The sequence below is a fragment of the Haliaeetus albicilla genome, chromosome 13 (genome assembly GCF_947461875.1).
Source record: "Haliaeetus albicilla chromosome 13, bHalAlb1.1, whole genome shotgun sequence".
NCBI classification, from domain to species: domain Eukaryota; kingdom Metazoa; phylum Chordata; class Aves; order Accipitriformes; family Accipitridae; genus Haliaeetus; species Haliaeetus albicilla.
In genome coordinates this window covers 30194186-30219088 of record NC_091495.1, presented here as the reverse complement: position 1 = coordinate 30219088, position 24903 = coordinate 30194186, and the positions used below count along the sequence as shown (strand labels likewise).

Here is a 24903-nt window from a genome sequence, read left to right as displayed (position 1 = left end):
CAAGTCCAGGTAGATGATGTCTGTTGCTCTTCCCATGACCACCAATGCTGTAACGCTGTCATAGAAGGCCACCAAATTTGTCAGGCATGATTTGCCCTTAGTGAAGCCATGTTAGAGAGTTAGAGAAGCTAAGATGCAGTGCCAAATGTGCTCAGTTAATATTTCTTGTAGCTGTATGAATTTGTCTCACATATTCTGTGGTACTCATTTTAGGAGGGCACAAACTTCCACTCAGGCTTCAGCTTTCCAGCAATCAGCAATAGTGTCGCTTAGATGAAAGGGGTACTGCACAAGAGCGTTGAAGATTGGGATGGGCAAGCAATGAACATTAATAGCCAATTAATATTTTCTGTGTTTTGCTACAGTTATATACAGGAGCTTTCCCATCACACTCTACTTAATTCATGGACACACAGACTAAACCAGATTTGAACTTTTCAATGTTTTTTTCCCTTCCTCACTACCACTCTCAGATTCTCGTCTATTCAGAACTGGTAACATTTACTAAAGCTTGTGAGACTTAAGATCCCTTCAGCGTCCAGCATCACCACTCACAGTTAGCACTATAATGCTATTATGATACCATGGAAATAGAAGATGTATATGAGTGCTAAATAGACAGTATTATTTATTGTTATCAAAATTATATACCCTTCAAGATCTGTGTATATCAACCTTAAGGCTCTAGAAATGAGTCACATTTTTAATCATATTTATATAGTTTCATGTACCATGTTCTGGGTACTTATGTGAAGAGTTTCCATGTTTTGATAACTAATCTGATGTTATTACAGAACACTTTGCTGAAGTGCTGAAATCCTGGCTAACATTGCAGCCAAATAACCACAGACTTGTTATGCATATACTTACTTTGGTACAGCTTCCAGACTGATTCCTCTAAACGCTTTTTTTCCTCCTTCCAATTTCTGTGCAAGTCACTACACTTTCAAAACACTCCTAAAGGTTTTTTATTGTTTCTAACAAAAATAATGGAAAGTGAATTATTTAATATAAAGAGTAGCAAACACATACTCTTTAAAAAATTTCCAGGTCAATGATCAAAAAATATTACCTGCATCCTAAAGGTAGAGTTACATGAATTGGCACAGTGCTGATTTCTCTCTGCTGCAATGTGTAGAAGTACCTTTTCCACCTCATTTGATACTCCACTGAAGAATTTCCTCAGTGTGTTCTCTATATGAGAACTGGACTCAATCAATTTCTATTAGTGAGAAAGCTATCTCTGGAAAAAAAAAAAAAAAAAGTTTTAACTCACCATAGCAGAAACACCATTTCATTTTTTTAAACCTGTCAAAAATGAAATTCATGTTGGCTTAAGCAGAATAAGTAACTCAGGTGTGGAGATACCAAGGATAGGTGAATGGGTATTTGTCTCTACTGACAGTTAGACTATTTCCAAATTATCTTTTGGTCCCCCAAAACTACTGAACTTCATTCTTCCAAGTTATTTTCCAAACCAGCATCAAATAAGCCAGTAGATGTGCTCGCTTTTCCCCATATAACACCTACACAACACCATAGGTTGCTGTCCCTATAGATCCCCAAGAAGCAATTGCAAATTCACCTATAGAGACATGGTGGATTGATGTTGGGCAGCTGCCAGACACCCACCCAGCTGCTCTCTCAATCCCCCTCCTCAACAGGAAAGAAGGAGAAAATAAAATTGAAAGCTTGCAGGTCAGGACAGAGAGATCACTCACCAATCACCCCCACCGGCAAAACAGACTTGACTTTGTGAAAATGAATTTGATTTATGGCCAATTAATAACACAGTTGGATGGTGAGAAATAAAGACAAAAACTAAAACAACTTCCCCAGACCCCTCGCCCTTTTTTTCCTAGTCTCAACTTCACTCCTTCATTTCCAGCTCCTCTACCTTCCCCCCAAACCGGGTCGGCACAGGGGGACGGGGACAGGGGCTGTGATCAGTCCATGGCGGCTTCTCTCTGCCGCTCCTTCCTCCTCGCGCTGCTCCCTGCTCTAGCACGGGGCCTCCACGGGCTGCCGTCCTTCAGGATGAACCTGCTCCAGCCTGGGCTCTCCGCGGGCTGCAGTTTCTTCAGGACGTGTCCGCCTGCTGCGGTGTGATCCTCCCTAGGGTCTGCAGGGGAAGCCCTGCTTCGGCACCTGCAGCACCTCCTCCCCCTCCTTCTGCTCTCACCTTGCTGTTCACAGTGTTGTTTCTCACAATTTTTAAAAACCTTCAAGTGTTTTGCCCTTTCTAAAACATGCCTTCCCCGAGGCACCACCAGGGCGACTGCAGGGCTCGGCCGTGCCCTGCGGTGGGCGGGTTGGAGCCGGCTGGAACCGGCTGTGTCCGGCACGGGGCAGCCCCGGCTGCTCCTCACAGAGGCCGCCCCGCAGCCCCCGCCACCAGCACCTCACCACCGACACCTGGCACGAGAGGTGAATAGAGTCCTAAGCGCATAGTTTGACACATCTGACAAGCGCATGACCTAGTCTTAAAAGCCTTTGAAGTACGTTAAACGGATTTGAAAGGGATGCGGCTATCTAGACTCTCTGAGGTAATGGAGCTTGGCCTACACATTTCTGATGTGCATTGGATGCTCATACAATGCACTGGAATAATACTTACCTAATGTTTATTTTCATGACTTAGAATCAATTAAAATATGTGCTTCGAGACCCGAACCTGAAAATAATAATCTGAAAGATATTTATCAGGTTAAAGTATCCAGTCATAAATGCTTAGAAAATTATGCCAAGCAACACAATCTGCCTCTGATTTCTGCCCAGCCGACCCTCTCCCGATTTCTCCATTACTGTGTCACCATCCGTATCTGACTGATGGCACTTCAGTACTTCAAAGTCTGAGATTAATGATCAAGTTCCCATGTCTTGGTCACCTGATTTTGAAGGAAGAACTGGAATTTGAATTGTGGAGGTTAAAAAAGGAAAATATTTTTCTTGTCTTGCGATGGCTGAAAGGTCATTCTTGAGGACAAGTGGTTTAAATAATTTATCATGAGCTACTGAGTCATAACAGAGTTACTGATCTGTCTTTTACTACAGTGACATTCTATTTTTTTAACTCTGTGTTTTTTTATTCTGCATTAGGATTAAATAGCACTCAGTCTGCAGTAACCAGAAATGTTTAAGCATGCTGCAGCTGCATAATGATGCATCAGGTCTGTACCTTCTACAGTCTGACTAACAGAGAAGTCCTTTGATGGTACTACATGCTAAAAAGAAGTGTTTTGCTTGGGAACAGCATGCCTCTAGCAGCTTTGAGTGCATTATGTATTTTCTAAGTAGCCTGTGCATACTCACTTTGCAACAGGAGACGATTTCAGACTCCAGTGCTGATCTACTTTTTGCATTTCTGCGTTGGCACTGAGAGTCTTCCTACCTCGTTAAACTTGTCTTCTTTATTTTGTGTGCTTCATTGTTCTGTGCAGTCTAAGGGAGTTAATATATCCCTTATTATATCTTTTAGTAACTCTGAAAAGTTGCCTAGAAGTTAAGATAATTCTCATGGTTGCTAGTATTTCACAAATTTCATTTTGTCCTCAAAGCAAATACCAAATATCAAAATATTTTTGTTTTCCCCACCTAACTTAAAATATTTATATGTATTGAAGACATTCTGGATCATATTCCCTGAGAGAATATGGAAGTTTGGCCCCTTGAAAAGTCTATCTACCGAAATGTCTTTCCAGTTTCTTTCTATTTTGATTGCAAAACCTTCCTTCACCATAACTGCAAATGCTTCTAGTTGCTGTGTAAAACAGCCAGAACACCTTTCCTTAAGAAAGACTGCACAATCTTCACTCTGTTTCTTTTTCCTTGTCTCTTCTTCTGACCCTGAACAATGATTATGGACAGGAGCTAAGGCCTCTGCAGGGATATGGGTCTCATTATGAGGAAAAGGTCCACTTGGCAGAATTTCTGTAGTTCAAGGAATGGGGAGCAGTGTAAAACTGTCATGGAAAATAAGAAGTTGAGGAGAAAAAAAAAAACATATAAAAAAGGAAACACTGGGTCCTGTCATGAAGCTGTTGGGCTCCATGCAGAATTAGCCCCTATGTTGTTTGTGTTTCGGCAACATAGCCTGGCTGAGGACAGCAATTCTTCTGGGTCCTTCTGCATGGGCAAGGGCCCCATGGGCTGCCACAGATTTCCACCCTTCCAGCTCTGCAGCCCAGCTACCCCTTTGAGCCCACTGGACTGTCTCCTCATGCAGTTTCCTCTCACCTCTCCCGCGCAGCGTGTCCTGTCCAGGCTGAGCTGGGGCATCATTAGGAGTCTGTTCCCTCAGCATGGAAAGAGGTGGAAGCTAAAAACAAGCAAGAAGAATATGGGATCAAAAAGAATATGGGAAATCATAACACTAAAAATGAGCTATGGAAAATCTGGGAAGAGCTGCTGTTACAGGGAGTGTACACTCAATTTATACTTCTGCTGGGCATTAACAGGTGCTGGAGGAGGAAGGTGCAGTATATATGTTTTTGTTGTATTATATTAAAAAAGACAATTTAATTTCTACTTACTTCATTGTTAGATCTGCTATTGCTATTGCATCCATTTCAAAATTTGGGAATAATGATATTAACCTTACAAAGGTCTTGAAAGGATTTATTAATTGTTTTGGAAGTGTTCCCCATTATGTGAAATCAAAGTGTTATAAAAATAAAATTATTATGTTACCAAATAATAGGCTTAGAACCTGAATTTTCGTCTTGACTAGACCAGTTTTATGTAGACAAGGCTCCACCTGAACACACTTTTCTGCTTGTATACATTTTTCTCACAAACTCTCAGATGTTCTATCCAATGATGTTTGAAATAACCTATCAATTTGGAAAATTGTGAACCACCGTCTTCCGGTTGGACATTCTCTGAAACTGTTATGAAACATAAATGAAACCGTATTCTTTAGATGTATTAAACAGCAGAAAACTCCACACAAATTGTGTCTCGTTTTTTCAGATGTGCTTAGTGTTTGGTTTTAGTGTGACCTTGATAATCAGCCATTAACAGGATTTTGATTTTGCTTGCACTACAAGGATCACCTGACTTTATGGAGTGGTTTGCACTGATTTACACGATCGAAAATCAGATAAAATGCAGCGTGAGTAAATTGTGCCAGACTAACTTGATCCCTTTTTTAGACAAGATAAATAATTTTCTTGACAAGGGTAATTCTGCAGACTTGATCTATTTGGAGCTCAGTAAAGCATTTGGCACAGTGACACATGGGGAATTGTTAGTTAAGCTGAAGAGGATGAGGATTAGTACAAGAATGTCAATACAGTAAGGCACTGGCCAAAGGGGAGACAATGAGGTGTGTTGTGCTGACAAACCACCGGGCTAGATGCATACTGCTGGTGAAATTCCTCAGGGATCAGCAGTTGCTCAGCTTTGGCCAAAAGGAGGGATCTGCCAGCTGAGGCTGTTGGTGAGATGATGTTCAGAGGCACTGCCAATGCTGACTGACGAGTATCTGGTGATCGGATGAAAAAAATGGAGTGACCATAACGCCACAGTATGGTCACACAGGCATAAAGTGAGAAATACAGTGAGGCGAAATAGGATAATGTATGTAGGAGCTAAATACAGGAATTTCTGATGTGAGCTGGGGGTTATCACCCAGAAACAAATGAAGCAGAAGAAATACTTGTCGGTACTATTTGGCCAGAGGGTAACTATTAGCCAGCAATGTGATGGGGCAGTGAAAACAGCAAGGTGAACACCAGCTTACAGTCCAGGGCACTCTCACTACTTCTGAGCTCTTTCTAACTTGTCGTATCTAACACCCTGTCTAAAACTTGTATATAATTTCACCCATATTGAAGGAAACGCAACTCAAAAATAAAGATGATGTACAAATGCAGCTTGGATAAGCAGAAAAGAGGAGGACCCACATAACAAAACAAGACTAGGAAAGCACAGGTTTAACCTAGCAAAACTATGGAGGGGGCATTATAAAGATCTTAAAACACAGGAGAATGGTGAGCTATCTCAAGGCCAGTATTGTCAGGCAAGACAAATGGCTATAAAGTATTCAGAAATAAATCGAGGCTTAAAATTAGAAGTTCCTAACTATTACAGACACGAGGTCCTGCTGTTCCAGAGGAGCAAAAAGAGAGGGAGCAAAAAGTAAAAGATGATCTTAATCATCTGAACTTCTGAATGAAACTATATGATTCCTGATTCCATGTGATGAATGACGCCATAGAGGAGGAAGTGGTGTTGCCCAAGAAGGTCCTTCGAGGATAACTTCCAGGAGTGCTCAACAGAGATAACTAAGTTGATTTCTTAATGACCTTGTTTGGATCTTACTTGCAAATATATGACCACAGAACATCCAGAGGATGACTGCACAGACTCTGGGAACAGCAGTGGCACACATACAGGCACGAAAAGCAAAGGAGGCCAAGGGTGCAGAATCAGTATCAACAAAGACAATGCTGCAAATTCAGTGGTCCTCAACAAAAAGCGTGTGTTGCACATCAGCTTGTCCAGTTGTCCAACTGCATGGTGCTCCCTTGTACATCCCCACCTTTCCTGCAGCGCTGCTCTCTGCGAGGGCTGGCATGCTCATGGTGACTTGGTCTTGATCTTCCAGGGGTCGCAGACAGCAGTTAAGTTCTGTGTTGTTCAGTCAGAGGAGAAATAAATCAAGATGTTGAGAGATGTGCAACTTCTGATGCCAGATTTGCTTCTTACTCCCCTAGATACCTCATGAAAGATAATCAAGTAATATTTCCTAGTTCAAAACAAAACAAAACACCCAACAGTCTTCTAATTAATCTTCACTCTGTCCCTTCTTAAGAATATATTGCAAAGACCTGTATTATACCTAGGAGCTGTACTATGCGGGTTTGAACCTCTGGTCTTTGCTCAGCCAAAGAGCTTGTTAAAGTTAATGTTTTTTTTTCCGTAAAGGGTATTATTTAGCAGTGTCACTGCAAAATTTATTACCCTACCATAGTCTTCCCTAAACAGTTCCTTGACTGTCTTGACACTTCTTTATACAAGACATTACCCAATATGTGTTTTCTAGGATCATTGATTTTAATGTGTATACACTTGCTTTAAAGGCTCATTTTGCATGACTCAAGGTTAAATATATTTATGGTACACAATTGTGCTAGGCAACTGGGCCCTGATTTATAAAGTATTGGTATGTGTCTTAAAGCTAGGCAAATTCAAAGCCAAGCTGATCTCAGCTTGCTTTCAATCTTAAAAAAACGTATTTTCTAAAATACATTCTGCATTATATACATAGATGATTTTTGCCGCAACCTCAGAAATTAATGAGGTTGTGGTAGATACAAAGCTAGCTACTTTTTGACCCTGGTCTAATCATACTGTGATTTACCATTTGGGATTTTTTCCCCCTCCCATATGAATGGTCTATGTGTTAATGAGATCATCTTAGCTGTATTTTATGTGCTCACAACTGGGAAGCGCATAAACAAAAGTAACAGCTAATACAAGAGACAAAGAGGAAAAGATGATCAAATTACCTAGGATTTTTTTTCCAGCTACAGCTTCAATGGCATAAAAAAATACACTATTTTTAATATACTCTTAAAAACCAGGGGTGCATCCTGTGACCTCATCTCCGACACGCAGGGGTGCTGAGCCCTCAGCAGCCGAGGTGCAGAAACTGCAAGGACAACCATGCCGTGAAGGGTCACCTGAGACGGCTCTGTCACGGGGGCTCTCGGCTGCTCTGAAACCCCAGCCTGGTGTTACAGGGTATAAAGTTATTTCTAAGGCTATTTTTAGATGCAACGTAAAAGGAAAAGCATAGATGGGCAGTAAAGCAAACATATGCAGAGCTCAAGAACAGAGGGATCTTTGCACACCAAAAGGTCTTGATTTTTTCATGCGTAAGAAATTTTTTTTTTCGCTTTTTCATCCCACGGGTATTTTTTAGAGAATTATGAATTTATTTATTGACTTCATTGAAAAAACAGCGGATTCATTTTTTTTTTTTTAAGTGTTGAAAATTTAGCACCCAAATTTTTATATATTCTTTCACAGGCTCTGGTCACGACTACTTGTCCTTAAGGATCCTACGGCATGTTCTGTGAAAATCCTGGCGTCATGTTGTAGGACACAGCCCCTCGCGTGAGTGACTCGGCACCCGGTGGGCATTGGAGCAGCGCGATGGGTGAAGAAGACCCGCCACCCAGCGCCGGCTGCATTCGAGTGGCAGAGGAAGGGACCTCCGAAAAGCAGGTAATCCCTTCTTCACTGAATGCCTAAGGTGCAAGGCAGACCCCAAGTTTTTAAAATTCCTTTCTGAAGGTAGTAGATAATTGAAATAATACTACTTAGAAAATCAGTAGAGAATTAGAACCCTCCCAAGTATACACTGCTGTCTTGTTTCTATTTTCTGGAGCACCAGTTTGTAAACTTTTCTCTTACATGTAACCAAGAAATACACTAGCAGGCAAACAGAACACACCCTGCGCACCCTTACGCCAGAGCAACTTTACCGCAAGCAATGTGGACCGCGAAAACAAGTCCTAAATTCTGAACTTTTGTGTTCAATCATTTCAAGTTAAATTTATCAATCTTTTATGACAGAAGAAACACAGAAGCGTGAGGCACCCCAGTTTGATGTAACAATATATCACGTACATTTACGGCATCTTTTTAGAATGTGAAAGATTTCCTACGTTATTCTGGTTCGATGTGTTTTACTTGTGCAGAAGCATATATTAATACATTATTTGGCTTTCTGTGAGTTCGTAGCGTACCCTGATTAGCTGAAAGGGGAGAATATTTTAAGTACGTCTTTTGAGAGATTGCTAGTAATGAATCAATACCATATTAATATCTGTTAGGGAGCTATATGATGATACGTGACTTGGTTGATGTTATATGCCCCATGAAGAGGCATATTTAATATGCAGCGGAAAATTATTTACTTTCCACAAACAGGACCACAATCTTCAAGCAATAGCAGCTCATATGTCTCAATTAAAACCAGTAAAAATGGATTCCAAAAAAAAAAAAAAAAAAAGAGAAGAAACCACCGCAGACTACTGGAAGGAAGACTGCCCCACATTATCTCGTTTTCCGTGAGTCCTTTCTACTTGGCAGGCAGTTTGCAAGGGCAGGGGTCGTTTCTTGCAAACCTCCGTTTCCAGCTCCCCGCACCCCGAGGCAGGGGGCCGCGGGCAGACCCCCGCCCGCTCCACCGCCACCCCCCGCAGTGTCCCACCGGCTCAGGGACGCCGCGGGCCGCCGGGCCACCCGGCATCGCGCCTCGGAGGTGCCGCCCGGCGGCCGCAGCCGGCCCGCCCCGCCGCCGCCGCCGGGCTCGCCGCGGGGCCGCCCCCGGGGCACCCGCTCGGGCCGGGCCGAGCCGGGCCGGGCCGGGGGCGGCGGGCGGGAGGGGCGGGGCGGGGCCGGGCCCCGTGAGGTCAGCGGCGGCGGGCCAATGAGCGGCGCGGCGCGGCGGGCGGCGGAGCCACGGTGCCCCTCGTGCGGCGGCCGCATGGGGAGGGCGGCGGCGGCGGGCGCGGGGCGAGGGGTCCCGGCGCGCCCCCGCCCACGCAGGGGGCGAGACTGAAGGGGGCGGCGCCGCTGCTGGCCGGGCACAGGTGCGGCGGCGGCGGCGGCGGCGGCGCGGGCGGGTGCGGAGCGCCCTCCTCCCGGCGGCGCCCGGCGGGGGATGTGCCGGCCGCCGGGGGCGCGCCGCCCGTGGGAAGCGCGCTCCTAACGCCACCTGGGCGCCGCGGGGAGCTGCTCGGCGCGGAGCTGGGCGGCGCGGGGTCGCCGGGAACCGGGCAGGTAGGAAGAGAAACGCCGGTCCGGGAGGGTCTGAGGGGCTTTTGTTTGGTTTTCTTCTCTTGCGTGCGGGGGTGCCGGTGGCGGGGAGCGCGGCGGGGCTCCCCGCGGCAAAAGTTGCGGGGATGGTCCCTGCGGCGGGGCGGCTCGAGGAGCCGCGGGACCCCCCGCCCGCTGCTCCCTGTCCGCCCGGGGCGGCGGGGCGGGGGGGAGCCGCGCTTGGGGCGGTGGAAGCGGCGGCGGCGGCCGCCGGGGGGCTCCGCGGACCGCGGCGGGGCTGCCCCCCTCCCCGCGGGGCTCGGAGGAGCGGCCGCTCCCGAGGACCGCTGCGCCCCTTGAACGGCGAGGCGGGGTGCCGGCCGCCCCGCCGCGCGCGCCGTGGGCTCGCCCCGCCGGTGAGGCCGGTGGGATCGGGGACCGGCCGCACGGCACGGCCGTCCCGTCCTGCGGCGGCTCACGGCGGCAGCCCCGGAGCACGGCTCGACGTGCCGCCGGCTGCCGGGCTTGTCCCGCTCGCTGGGGCAGCGCGGGAGTGCGCAGCGGTGCGCGTCCCCGTCCCCCCCCCCCCCCGCCCCGTGGCCGGTCGGTGTCCCCGCAGTGTCCCCGCGCACTGTGTGCGGTGTCTGCTCCTCTCGGGATCGCCGAGGTTCCTCGGGGCCGCGTACCGGAGTGCGGGCTGTCGTGCAGCTGGAGTTTGGGAAGGCATCAGTAGGCAGGGTGTGCGCTGCCGACGCACCCGCAAGAGTGCCTGAAGCAGAGCCCAAGTATAATTTAAAACTGGAGCTAGCCGTATTCCCTTCACTGTGTAAGTCTCAGGGCAGGGAGACCCAAACGGGCTCATGTGTGCAGCGCTATGGATCTGCTCGTGTGGGTTTTCTTAGTGATTAACAGGCTTCTGATCGTCTGGGATTGCTTTTGGAAAAATGCAAATCCTAGCAAATATCTGTGCTGACCATATATAGAAGTAGTCACAGACAGAAGAACTGTAACTTCAATATTGCTGACACATGTCGAGAAACTTTAAAAAAAAAAAGGGGGGGCAAACAAAAGCTGGGATGTGTCCCGGGGATGTTTTTGCCCAAGCAATATATTTTTCCTGTGTTTACACCTTACATTGAGGTGTGTAGGTACAACCATTTCAGTCAAAGTCAGTGAATGATACATTGATTTTATTTCGTCTGCTTCTGTATATTTAATCCGACAGTGTTTGGTTTGCCTACTTATGTTGGACCAGGACTGCAGTAGGTAACTCTGCTTGTTCCAGAATGGAAGCCCGGTTTGATGGCTTTCAGGACTGTGCTTCAGCATGGAAGCAAGCTGGTCACTCGTACGGTAGCAATTCTTCGTGGTATGGAAGAAGTATTGCAGGGTTTTCTGATGTTGTGTGTCCTAAAAGTTTTCATGTTTTACGCTTTTTTTAATTTTCCTTTATTTTTGAATAGTTCTGCTATTACCAGAAGCATTTATGTGTACGTTATTGCCCTGTAGAGCAATATGAAGAATACATTTTCCAGTGCTGAATCTCATTCAAAGTCTTGTGTTTTTACTTCAGTGCTGTGTGCGTGTTAACAGGGTAACTTCAGCTTTAGAGGAGAAGAATCGGTTGACTTGAACTGAAACACTGGAAACCATTCTCGTGGACTATTTTGGATATAGCAGTTTTGCTGGATTTTAGTAGCAAAGCAATGAAATACTCCAGGGATAATCCAGTATGAAATTCATCTGACTTGCTGCCAGCTGTATGAAAACAGGTTGCAAGTTTTCTTCTTTTCTTCTACCAGCTGCGTTCTGCCACCAAACCCAGAAATTCAGTTTTGTATCCTTTCACATTTCATTCAAAACAAGTAGAGCCTAATTTATTACAGAAACTGTTGTGAGGTGCGAATTCACGTCAGTTTAAAGTAGATAAATAGTAACTTTCTAGAGGGAGCCGACTGCATACTTTATATCATATATCTGTATATTGTCAAGTGCAATCCATTTTTATTTCTGTTACTGAAAGAAATTTAAATTTCATTTTACTCATAGTAATATAGTCTGCATCTAACAACTTGTCAATATATTTTAGAGTAGCAGTCTCAGAACTACATTTTCATGGTGGATACCAACCGTGACCATATGAAATGTCACAAACACGGTGCTCAATGGTGTCTTAAATTACAGTTTTAAGTATTAGTGTTAAGGATTAAAATGTCCTGGTTAATTTGTAAGCTGGTCTAAAAAATTGTCACACTTATGACACTTCATGCTAAAGCTATAGTTGCTGCTTTAAAACTATCCAACCTCCTTTTCTTGCATTAGTATTTGGATTTTTGTCTTAGTGCTATGAATGTTTTCAGGATCAAATCCTGAAATGCTAAAGAAAAATCTTGTGATGACTAAGGTGGAAATTTCTTCTACATAAATACTACAACATTATGGTTCTTGTGTTTGTACTTTCCCTCTTCCCTCAGTCTTGATTTTAGCAGACAGAAAGCCTGAATGCATACATTGTGCTGGCAATTACTGTGCTTATGCAGTGTTATGTGACTGGAAGGGGAAGGGATGCAAAAGGTGCTTGACACTAGAAGAAATTTTAAAGTGATCTGCATGACCTTAATTAATTTTGTCCATTATCATGCTATGGCTTGTTTGCCATTAAGAGCTGGTGCTCTGGGGATGAGACAAAGTATCTGTGAGATGGTTGAAGGCAATGAAGGGCTCTTTTCAGCATGTGTAAATGTATGGTTGCTGAGTTTAGTACATAATATGACGGAACGGTTTACTAATATTATTAGTATCTCTTACTGTAGTGGCAGCTTTTCATTTAGTGAAGACATATAATTAGGCATATAATTAAAATAAGGAGCAGTTTGGATAAGCATATGTGGGGGAGGATACGCAATGCCATCTCTCTTAGTATCCTCAGCTATATTTAAGTACCTTAGTTTATGAATGTGTAACAGATGTTAAAATGGATGTGTAAGCTTGGAATGAAAAGAAAGAGTCTGGTAACACCAAAAGTTGTCTGTTTTGCACATTCATTCAACAGTGTTGCTACATCCTCCATGACTTCATTCTATGTCTGTCTTCAGTAAAAGAACATCAATTCTGCTAGACTGCACGGCTGCTGTAACATGTGAAACTCTGTCAGTTAGAGATGCTGGGAGAGTGTATATCAACTACACCTCTAGATGCACAAACTGTGCCTCTCAGTCTATCAAACAAAGAGTGTTGTAGAATATACACTGGGGTATGTTCCTGATAGTGTTGGGGTGTAAAACAGAATAAATGAATTTAATATAAGCCTGGCGTGCCATATTTAGATTGGGACTTCAAGCTCAGGAGTTGTTTATGTCTTATTTTTGTTTTAAGAGAGGATAACAGCATGCTGCGACACTTTCTACTCCTTGTGCCTTAGTTGCATGCCATCAGAACACAACCTTCTGCATGCAAGCCTGGCTAGGAGATTCAGTGAGGGCAAGGAAAAGCCATTCTCCTGAATATAAATTGTTGAAATTACTGTGTGTAAAATAGGAGAGGATGGAAGATTAACCCTCTCACCTATTCCGAGTATGTGGTTTCATGGTGGAAGCATCAATTAGTGTAACGGAAGGTAGGCTTAAATGAATTTCTTCATTAAATGTTTGCAAGCTGAAGGCAAGGTCCTTTCTATGGTTGGAAAAATTTTTGAAAAACAAAACCAAAAGATGTAATTTGTATTACAAATGATAAATACTCAGTTGCTGAAACGAGAGCTAGAGGCAGTTTGATACTTCTGTAAATTAATCTTGATGGAAATAGTTACAGAGAAATATTTAATAATACAGCTACAGTATGGATTATGGGAAAATGCTTTCCTGGATACGATTTGAAAATGCAGCCACTTGTCAATGCCATTACCTTTCCTCCTCTGTTTTCTGTGCTTTCATTCTAAAGTTGGAGTAAACAAAGCCGTAACTGTTTAATTTAGAAAACTTTCCTGCAAGCAAATTCAGGGTTTTGTTCATTTACCCAGATGCGATACAGCAGTGTAACCACAGTATTACAGAGCTCCATGCAGCCCAACCATCTGATAATTTGCCCAGTCTCTGTTGTCAGCCTGGTATTGATCTCCAGGAGGTTGTGGCTGCTCTGCTAGTTTGTAGGACGTTCTTGTTGGGGTGGTGACTGTGATTGAGGGATTCAGGATTGTCCAGTTGCTTTCAACAGTTGATGGAATGAGTATTTCTGATTATTTTTTTTTTTCCCCCCTCTGAATGAGAAGGCAGCGTGATGACGTGTAAGGATAATCTCTCACCATGTGTAGATGATAATCTGTCCTTCTGCATTCCCAGTGTATCCCCACAGAAAAGGATTAATTGTGACATGCAAAAGCTTATAATACAAAAAGTCAGAGGTTTCCCTCTTATTTGTAAATTCACAGAGGATTGAGAAATTGGGGGGGCAGGAGGTGGGATTGAAAAAAAATGCCTGTGGTTTCTAGGACATGCCTCTGTTGATGTGCTTCATTTCTGCTAAAGAAAATGATCTACTCTCAATGTGTGTGGTTGGCTATGGTGTTTTGGGCAATGTTGTTTGCCTGCTTAGCTCTAGCTGTGTCTATGTGCACCATTCTGTCCATTACTACCTTCCTTGACAGCATTAGGTGTACTGGAGCCAGATGCCAGGGGCTTTTCATGGGCCTTGGACCTCCCTGTGAGATGTAAAGGGCCCTCTTTTCGGGTCAAGTCTATAGAGTTGTGACACCATGCATTGACCTGCAGCCTCCTTATTCCTGCCTGTCCTTCTCCTAAGCAGGAGAAGGCCCCTCCAGCATCTAGGATTAATGGGTTTTGAGAAATCTTCTCAACATTCCTGCATGAAGGTCTGAGGTATCATCTGTAGCATCTAAAGGAAATAAACATGACAGTTTTGAAGGGAAAAAAATGCTATATATCACCCACAAGGATTTATAAAATAGCTCTGAGGGGGCAATCTGCCACTAGCCATCATTTCGTTATGAAATAAGTAAATTTATTGTGTTTGGTAATTATGTGGGTTTCTAGTAGCAGAAAATACATTATTAAGGCTGTCAAATCATACTTTTAAAAAAATCTTACTAAATACATACTGAAGAAGCAAAGCATTTCACTTCCGAAAGCCTTGCATTATAAATGGTTATGTAGAGCGACACTGTTCTTTACAGGATTGAAATAGCAAGTCAAGCCTAAAAAAACCCCTCTCTCTAAAACCTTAAATACCTTCTAGAAGGTACTGGGCTGCAACAGAACCAAATAATTTGGTGAGATAATAGCAGTTTTAGTGTAGAATATTAATTACTTCCTTTGGTTTCGTATGACCCGGAAAACACTTACTGGCTTCATGGCTATTACTCAGGAATGAGAGCAAGCAGGTCATTATCTTGAAGCAACATACTTGCATTCACTAAAAATGCTAAAGAGAGGTCTCTGCAAAACACTGAAAGAACAGTGTCAAATCTGTAGAGAAAAGTATTCAATTCGCCTTCCTTATACTAACGTAGAGGAGCTTGTCCCACAGGGTGCTATTATGTGTGAAAGGAAACGCATCCCTGTGCTCTTGTAGGACTTCCTGAAACACAACGGGGTCTGGGTCCATCTTGGGTTATTCAGGCAGCAACATTCATGCTGCGCATACTGAAGCACGAAATATCCATTATGCTTGGTTTTATAGCTGCAAGCTCTATATTGGTCACCTATGCAAAATCTTACTGCTTTTTTTGGCCAGAAGCCTTTTAGCACTCTCCCATGTTTCTCCAGTAAAAATTAATAGTACTAATTGCCACTTCTTTTATTATTAATTTCTGAATCAACACGATGTATTGCTATAGCAACAAATCCTTTCAAACTTTACTGCAGACAATTAGTAGGAGCATTTAATCTCAATACGTAATAAGCACAATAGTAAGAAGTCTGCAAAAGATTAAGGGACTTTCTTTTCAAAAGAAGGGGAGTAATGCAGGCACTCAAAACTGTCATGGAAGAACAGAATTTGAAAATTTTCAGAATTATCTTTTTATTAATCACCTCCAGTTGCTGTACAAAGATGCATATGTGCTTCTAACAAAATAATTACAGCATGCTGTGTCTCATCAGAGATAAAACATATCACCCGGTGGAATACTCTGCAGATTTTTATCTCTGATGATGATGTTTCACCATAAACTGCTTCATCTTCTCTCAAAGGGTGGCTGTTCTTCAGCCCTGACAGTGCATGTGTGGGAAAACCCAAAGTAGGTTTCAGGAGTAGCTGGACATCAAATAATACCAATTTATGAAGTCAGAATTAGATAGCGCTTTTTCTCTACTTTTTCACCAGCTGAAGGATCCTTCTCTCTTTCATTGAAATGGATTGCTATTTGCATTTTACCTTGTCATCTCTCTTGATAACACACACACACACACACACACAAATTGGGATGCCTAAGGGGTGTGGAAGTGCCAAATACCTGAGGAACAGGGGGATAAAATGGAACTTCACAGTCTTGGACTGTGAATCCATGATTGGTGTTATTGTCTGTGATAGATTTTGAGGTAGTGAAAGCTTATAAATTTTTAGGGGGAGCTAAGTTTCTGAGTATGTTGATTGCAGTGGACACAGGCTGTGTGAGAAGGGAGCATAAGGTCAGGTGAAGGGTGAGAACAAGAAAACTGTAAATTAAGGAAATGAAGAGGATAGTCAAAGGAGGAGTAGTGCTTGTAGGAGGAAAGTCTGAAGGGAGTCTCCCAGGAGCGTGTGTCTCTTACATATGTACAGGACAGAGAAAAGAAGAAGAGGGAGCATAAAAACCCCAGAAAAATGGAACAACATGACTCCAGGTGCTGAGGGAAGAACATGCCCGTGGCAGAGATCCTGGGAAGGATGTGGCAGGTTCCTGAGGAGGAAGGGTCCATGTGTGGGTTCTTGCTTCACCTCATGCAGTGGGCGTCTTCTTCATAGTGGTGCTTCACTGGATGTCAAGGCTGGCTCTTTGGTGTATTATTAAAGTATGTTTCCTTGTATGTAGTGCCCCCGCCACCCACCAGACCTTCTTTGGTTCTGCTGGCCAGATTGTTAACCTCACAAGTAATAATTGGTAGAAGGCAAATATTGAAAATGCAATTGCTTGCAAGGCCACAGCCCTGCAGCTTTCTCTTGTCAGAACACCTCTTCTTGGAGAGCCCACCAGAGCCCTTTGCATAATGTCAAAGTTACCATTTTCAAGCAGTCAAAGCTTGAAATCTCTTTTCAAGTTGTATCTCTTGGTTGTTCCTTTTATTAGCATAGTGGTCTGGCTTCATCAACTGGGAAATCTTAAAGGAAATTCTGTAATAAAAGCTACAAGAGCATTACAAAAGCCTATAGTGAAGAAATGCTGAGTGTGTTTTACTTCCAGGATTCTTGGAAGACAAATAATCCCTGGAATATTTATGTATGTAAATGTCTTTATAAAATACCTATTGCATAAAGCATCTCCCAATAAACAGAGAATGAGCAAAGTCATTTTATCAGTGTCTCTTAAGGAGGACTGAAGAAAAAAAAATTGGAGTCCCATCTTGTGTCTGGAGCTGCTGAGGTAAATTCAGGGAGATTTAAATCTATTAAGAAGGCTTGGTGGAGGATAGAGTTATTTCAAATTTCTTTGTTTGTATTCTTTTTCTAGTTATTGTTTTGTATAAAATTATCTTGGATTTCCTGTGGAAAGAGATGGAAAAGTTCACCCTTAAGAGAAAGGGCATAGATTTTTCTCTGGCAGACAGAAAAAGATGATCTCTAGCATCTGGATGCAGCTTAAAGCTAACAAAGAATGACTTTAGAAAAAGAAAAAAAGGAAAAGGTCTACACTGAAGCAGACAATTGAATGGGCTAACCTTCAAATCCATGTGGAAGAGAAGCTTACAGGACTACAACTCTAGGAGTAAAGGGTTGTGCTGTAGAAAATAGTTGCTAAAAATAATGCTGTACAATGTAAAGGGAACTAATATTAACAGAAAAGCAAGGAGAATAATTTGTAGCTCCATTTCTGGAAACTGCAGTTCAGTAGCTACTGGCTAGTGATGACATGGTAGGCAAATGTATTGGTCCTCCTATTCCTTGGTTTTAAACTGCAGTGTGATAAGGGAATATATCAACAAAACTGAAGACAGTGTTTGACTTGCCTGTTGATAGGCAGTCATAGGTATGTGCCTCGGATTATCAGATTTTTCCTTTTCAGTCATACGTGCAGTTTTCACTGAAAAAGCATAATGCCTACTAAAACTTCCAAATAAAAATGAGTGACTATTACTTTTCCTCCCGTTCCATATCTCCATTCAAAAAATTCAGTTGTTTTGTGAAAGCAAGTACATGGAAGGTGCAGATACTTGTGAAGATGAACTGTACTTTTCAGAAGAAGCAGACGGTGTTTATACTATTCACTACTGAGTCAGTAATTTTCATTCTCACTCAACTCAATGAAAGCTGTGTTTGTTTGCCAAAGGGAATGCTAAAGAGGCAAAAATGTGCAAGCAAGATTGAAAAAAGGTTTATAAAAATAGCAGTAGGTTTGTTCATCCTTGGAAAATGGTAGGAGATGAAAAAAAATAGAAGCAAAATGGATTTAATACATAAAAAACTTTCAGTTAGTCTTTAAAGCCTGCCTAAGATGTGATCACTTTCTGCTGCAGCCTGTCTAGAAATTTCTGATTTTTTTCTGCAATTATGTTAGCCTGAATGCTTCCAGCTTGGGTTGGATCTCATGGATAGAACTTAGTTTAAGTTGCAAATCTGTGTGAGTTTGGACACAAAACTGTTGTCATTATCTTTGGGAACTGGTGAGTGTTTTGTGCTGATAGAAAAATTTTAGATTCATACCCAGTGATCAAAGATATTGAGTGTTTATTTTACTGGTAAGAATTTCATTAAAAGTATTCATTTAAATCTAATTTTCATTACTATGATTCTGAAGATCATATTTTTATATAAGCTATGTTTCTCATAAGCACAACCCAAGCGATCCATCATTAAAAGCACATTCTTACAAGCTGCAAAGAAGAGACTTTTAAAGCTATTTACCTTTCCATCCAGTTTGGGGAAGAAAAATGTCATTTGTCATATTCACTTCTGCATTCAGTGTGATGTATTGCCATCCATGAATAAAATATTGAAGCTAAATAGATGGCATGATTCTTACTAGTGTATATTAGTCTGCTTCCCTGCCTCCTCCACAAATAACAATGCTAAGTTGTAAAATGAAAATTGTGGTTCTGGAAAGACTGTCTCTTCAGGAATGCTAAGCAAGCATGGATTTAGTTTTAGAGATTTATACTAAACACTTTCTTGAATTAGGTTGAAAAAAATGAATTAAGTTGAAAAAAAACAAATGTAGGACTCTCAGTCACTCATTTAAGTGTGCGTTCAGTCTGCCATCCAGAAATATGGTTCAGTAAATAGATACTTGGAGTGCAGAACCTTTGTGAAGCATTACATGCTGAAGCTTTTCAGGGCACTTGTGAGCAAATCTGCTCCTAATGTAAGCTGCCAGGAGCAGCTCTTGAATTATGGGTATGATAAAATCAAACTTTTAAATGCCTGAAACAGAGGAATGAGGATTATGTGACTCTTGTAGGCTGACAGCAATGATCAGGAGATCCATTAAGATCCAGGATATAGCTGAAGATGTTGAGGCCTAAAAAAGCAGGTTTGATCTCAAGTGAACTTAATTTGAAAGAAAATAATACACAAAAAAGCACTCTTGCCTACTTTATTCCCACAACATTAGCACACATACACCACTCTAACTTGCCGTCATATTTGCAAATTAAGAAAATGGATGTTCAAAGATAAATATGATCATATATGTTCTTTCCAAGAAGAAAATACTGAAGTTGAAGCAATTTGTAACATACTGCTTCTTTGTAATGTTTAGTAATGTAATGTTTAATGTAAAGTAATGTTTACTTTATAACATTTTAATGTAGCTAAATGTCTGATATCTAACAACTTGCCATTATTAGCATGCAGAGGTCTTATCCTTGTTATATCAGTTTGAAACTTTCCATGGTACAGTGAGTCATACGGGTGACCAGTATCTTTCTCCGTGTCAGATCTCATCAATTTATTTCACTTGATATGTTGGTTGGTTGGCTTGTTTCTAGGAATAATGCATTCATTTTATAACAGCTATACAGTTTTACTTCTGCTTGTCTTAAATTTCGTTGTCGTTACTGTTTTTATAGCTGTTATGGAGAGCAAAGGTTCCTTTAAAAAAAAAAACCCCAAACCTCATCCTTTTGTTTTTATAAGGTGGGGACATTTCCTTGATATGGCTCACGTAATGGGATGGGTAAGAGTTTATTTGCATTGTGTATTGATTTATATAACAAGAACAGTTGAATACTGAGAACGCTTGGGTTATAGCCTTTTGTGGTTGTGTGACTTGCATGACTTTGATTCTGCTTTCTGTATTGTAGTTGGAATCAGGCATTGCAATGGCATAAGGAGAGTGTTTCCAAACCTTAATGTTGGACATACCAAAAAACTGTATTTCAGGATTGTTCCTTTTAATTACTTGGAATGTTTTTATTGATCATGTGTTTGAAACTGTGGCCTTTTTTTTTTGTTTTGTTTTGTTTTTGTTGTTTAGCAGCTATTTTCCTTCATTATGTATTTATTTTTTACTATATTAAAAATAACTTTTGATGGCCTTTCGCTGGGTTTTTCAATTGGTAATGCTACTGTTCCTAATCTCAGTGTAAACAAATGTAAGGCTTTGTGGATTCGTTGGCAACTGGGTTGAATCTACAATATTAAATTATTAATTTAATTTCTGTATGGATTGTGGAAGGTCTTGCACTCATGGCCAGTTCCAGGTTAGTATTGGCCGTTTAGGGAATGCAAGATAGTTACCATACTGTTTTTGACAGAAGTCCTAAAAAGAAATGTTTCTGTAAGAAATTTGAGAAATCTAGTGGTTAAGATGGTAAGTTATGCTTGGGCCTGAGCATGTGTACTAGAAAACGCTAGTGCCAACACCTTCCTCCCCAGCCCCCAAACTCCAGTGCCCAGTCTTGGATTATTAATAATTAAGAGCAATGAATAGATGCAGAAAAGCTTCACTCATCATGCTTGGCTAGCTCATGCAGAAGGTTAAGCCTAGAAGGTAAAACATTAAGGGGAAGCACTGTAGAAGCGTTCATAAATTTGGTGGTTGTATGTATACACCATCTGGCTGTGTTTCTGTCTTAAAGATGTGGGGTGACACCTAGCACCATTAAACTAAAGGTTGGGGTTTTTGTTTTGGATTTGGACAAATTGAGATTTCAATTCAGCCTGTATTTTGCTTTCCTTTTCTTTCCTTTTTTAAGCTTGGACAATGAAAAGTATAGTTTTTTTCTGCTCAGTTTTACTTGTGTATTTTCTTTATAACATTTTTTTTTTGCGTTTTCCAGTAGCAGTGGTTCAAAAATCCTCTCATTTTTTCTACCGAAGACATTACCCTCTCCTAGTTAAAATGAAACAGAAATGTGAATTCTAGAAATACGCGGCCAGTTAGTCTCGTTTTGGCTAATGATGTGTGTGGAGTGTACGTGTGCAAAATATACTTCAAGGCCTGTCCTAATCAGCTTAAGCAAAATAAATTGAAATAAATGTCCCCAAACTATTTGCAGCAGTTAAATGATATTAATTTAAATGAGATTAAAGCTATAATATGCATAGCTATTTTCATGTGAAGATAAGCTTAAGCAATATTCTTCCTCTGATCCTAGTTCAGAGTCACAACCAGGCCAGAACCCTTCATACGAGGATTATTATTTCACTTCTGAATTTCTAGTCTCCTTGTTTTTTGGGTTTTTTTTTTGTTTGTTTTTTCCTCTGCTGGTTAGCTCTATAATTTTTCCAAATATTCTTGTTTGTGTGTTATTTACAAGTTTTGTTCTGATGCAGTGATCCGTATATATATTAAGACATTTAGTTGCGAGAATCATGGAACTGGAACAAATATTCTAAATAGCTAATTAAGCACAAAATCATAAGAATAAAGGTTGTTATCCACAGCCTCAGGTAGGAATTTTTGGTTTTGATTGTGCTTGTTGATAGATCTCAAGTGTGCAAAACCCATAAATCATTGGGGAAACTTGAGTGAAATGCCACACATGGAATAGAGTTGAAGTTCTACAGATTAAACCCCAATTGTATTGTATGTATGAAGGTAAGAAAGTCATATTCTGAATTAGCTTGTAAGAGTGAAAGATCCTTGATATAGTATTGCTGTAATAGGGATAGGATTAATTATGGATTTATGATGTTTTGGCATTTAATCTTTTAAGCAAAATTTAGACGGAAAGAATGCTGACTGAAAGCTGAATAATATCTAGAACAAAAAGATGATCTCTAGTGACTTTTATCAGTCAAGCAGTTTTCAACAGCTTTAACTTGGTGTTTCAATGATATTGATTGATTGCTAGACTGCATTATTTTGTAGCAAGGCTTTACCTTGCCCAAATTTCTGATTTGGGCAAAGAAAAAGTCATTAAAATATGAAAGTTATTCATGAGTCTGTACTGTCACCAGAACATATAAAGTTGAATGTGCACAGTATGTTTAACTGAAAGGCTAGTTTTACTTTTGTAGTTGTAAATATGGTGTGCAAACAGCTGTAGAAATAATACATTGCAACATTTTAGCCTGAAGAGCTTAATGTAAAGAAATGTGGGCTAGCGTCTGGGTGGGTATGAATTAGCCACGTCCCATTAGCTCGTATTTACTTATGTCAATTTGTAGGTCCTCTAACGTCATCTTCAGCTTTGCACAGAACACCTACTATGTGCACTCAGGTTCTGCCAGCCCTGAGAATTTTAAATACCTGTAGCTGAAGCTTTTTAGGCCTCTTGGGGGGGGGGGGGGGGGAGAAAAAATAGTATAAAAAGGCACTATGTAGACAGACTGTGTACCGGCTGTTTTCTTTTCCTTTTGCACACCCTTGGTGTCCTATGCTTCTGTGTTCCTTCTGTATTGTTTGTTGATCTTTCTGAGATGAAAGTTACTGAAAATGTAAGCTGAGTATCGCAGTTTCCATATTGGAAAAGCAAGTGCATAAGTATTGAGTTGTGAATTCCCGTGTTGATATTTGGAAGCTTTGACTGCCAATCCTGTATTTCAAAAGTTCCTTGAAATTGTTGTAATGAGAGTTGAACTTAAATGCATAGAAATTCATATGCTACAAAGCAACTTTATTGCATAATAACTTCAGTACAGAAACCTGAGAGGAATAACTCTGGACTGAGGAATTTGTTTACTCTTCTGACAAAGCCTGTAAAAATTAGTCAACTAGCTACAGTCAAGGGAACTTATCTGATTTTTCAGGCATGATCGATGGATCTCTGCAGTTCCATAACAGCTATATTACCACCTCAGAAAACTTTTACACTCTTTAGCTTAGACAGCAGATGGACACAATACTGTCCAATTTTCACTGAGTTTAGTGCTATGGGACTTCCCCCTTCCTGTTCCTGTTAATCCTCTCTGTTTAGTTAAAATTCAAAGAAAGGAGATAAGGACAGTTACCTGACTGCAGAGACGGGTTGGCCACCCAAGAGAGTTCAAAGCTTATAATAACTCTAGTTAATGGGGAGGAATTGGGGAAGTTTAAGTTTCTGTCATTCATGGATTTGAAGCAGCAGTGCTTTAAAACTTCAGCATTACCATTATGCCATGAAGATCTAGATAGATATTTTCAGTTTCCACGAGATGGTAGAAGTTGTCTGATAGCGAGGGCCTGGGAGCCTGGAGGCAATGGCAGACGTGAGATAATGAGAAGTGGTGTTGAAATAGTTCACCAGCATGTATTCCTGACTTGGACACTTGTAAGCATTCACACAGGCACCTCTCAATGAGGGAGAAATGTTCAGATTTGGCTCCTGGAAGCCTTTGTATGTAATCTTAACATGACTTCATAGTGGTAGGATGCAGCTGTATCTCAATATGCTTGTGAGTTTGTAAACTGTTGGTTACTAATGTATCCTTTATGCAAAGGGTTTCTTTTTTTGCCCTCTGAAAAATGGAGCTGCTAATCTGCTTCAACAAAAAATTCCTCCCTGCCCCCAAATTTGCTTTATTCTGTGGCAATTAATTCCTTGGGATGTCGACCACAAGGTGGGTCAAGCGATGATGTTTTTTCCGGGTGCTCAGCTAGAGGAAGGACTTTGGAAGTGGGTTTCCAGTTTTCTAGCCATCTGTTACAGCTTTTTTCTTGAAGCTGTTTGTTATTTCTGAGACTGCAGTGTATTTCTCACGAAACTATAAGGCTGTAATAGTCAAAGATTCCCCAAGCTGGGTTGCTGAAAAATCCTTCAATGACAAATTTAAGTTAGTACTGCTATGTGTAAGTATAGCAGGTGTTTTGCCATTATTGTGAACTGCAATCAGAACCATGTCACACGAGAGAAGTGAATTGTGTATGTTGGAGAAAAAATGAGAGCGTATGGGAGACTGTGGACTAAGGCATTTGGGAGCTCTCGTAAAGGGGAAGAAAGGCAGAATTAGGGTTGATACTGGAAGTTTATAGGCTTTCTTTATACAAAGATGTGGTATTTTAAATCGCATAACAGATCAGCAGTAAAATGTTTTCTCCCTTACAGTCAGGGGTGGTACATTAGCAGGCAATTTTCTAGCTCACGTTGCTTATAGTGACAGGGCAGTTTTGAATTAGGTAGATTTGCCAGTGCTCTTCTGCCCAATAGCTGTTGCCGTAATCAGGGTGGAAAGAATTTCTCCGTATGCTCACACAAATAGAGTCCAGGTTTTTTTTGTCTGCTTATGAGTCTGCTCTGTGCAAAAGGGATTCCTGTGCTCGGCCACAGTTGCAGACCGCTTCCCCACCAGAAGCATGGTAGTCTGGCAAGCCAGCAGAAAGGGTGAGAACCTGGACAGCAATTGCCAGACCATCACAGTCTATTAATTTTCCCTTAATTATACTTTGGCCTGTGATTAATACAGGTCATTGCTGCCTGGTCACGTTGTAGATCATGCTGAATATTGTACAATGACAAGTACAACTCCTCTGAGCCATTTTGACTCCATGGCTTAAACAATCATTGTTTAAACAGGGTAAGGAAACTGTTTATTTTAAAAGTGTTTCCAAGAAGTCCT

General features: G+C 41.6%; 1 protein-coding gene across 1 annotated transcript in view; it reads left to right on the top strand.

Annotated features, from left to right (window-relative positions):
- Nucleotides 1-9521: 9521 nt before the first annotated feature.
- The window catches only part of CHRM3 (cholinergic receptor muscarinic 3), a 284696-nt gene continuing 269314 nt past the window's right edge, over nt 9522-24903 (top strand). The window contains exon 1 of the mRNA XM_069800662.1: nt 9522-9798. The gene's annotated coding sequence lies outside the window, so the exon portion shown is untranslated. The remainder of the gene's footprint in view (nt 9799-24903) is intronic.